Here is a 738-nt window from a genome sequence, read left to right on the forward strand (position 1 = left end):
CTTCCAGTTGTCCATTTTATTGGCATAGAGTTGCTTGTAGTAGTCTCTTATGATGCTTCGTATTTCTGTGGTATCCACTGTAACTTCCCCTTTATCATTTCTAATTTTATTGTTTTGAGTCCTCTCCCTCTTTTTCTTGATGAGTCTGGCTAAAGGTTTATCAATTTTGTTTATCTTCTCAAAGAACCAGCTTTTTTTTTTTTTTTTTGCGGTATGCGGGCCTCTCACTGTTGTGGCCTCTTCTGTTGCGGAGCGCAGGGTCTGGATGCGCAGGCTCAGCAGCCATTTAGTAATGTATTGTCTAGCCTCCATGTGTTTGTATATTTTAACTTTTTTCCCCTGTAATTGATTTCTAATTTCATCGCGTTGTGGTCGGAACAGATGCTTGATATGATTTCACTTTTCTTAAATTTACGCAGGCTCTGGATGCGCAGGCTCAGCAGCCATGGCTCACAGGTCCAGCCGCTCTGCAGCACGTGGGATCCTCCTGGACTGGGGCACGAACCCATGTCCCCTGCATCAGCAGGCAGACTCTCAACCACTGCACCACCAGGGAAGCCCAAAGAACCAGCTTTTAATTTTCATGATCTTTGCTATTGTTTTCTTTGTTTCTATTTCATTTATTTCTGCTCTGATCTTTATGATACCTTTCCTTCTACTAACTTTGGGTTTTGTTTGTTCTTCTTTCTCTAGTTCCGTTAGGTGTAAGGTTAGATTGTTTATTTGAGATTTTTCTTG

The sequence above is a fragment of the Physeter macrocephalus genome, chromosome 2, assembly GCF_002837175.3.
Source record: "Physeter macrocephalus isolate SW-GA chromosome 2, ASM283717v5, whole genome shotgun sequence".
Lineage (NCBI taxonomy): Eukaryota > Metazoa > Chordata > Mammalia > Artiodactyla > Physeteridae > Physeter > Physeter macrocephalus.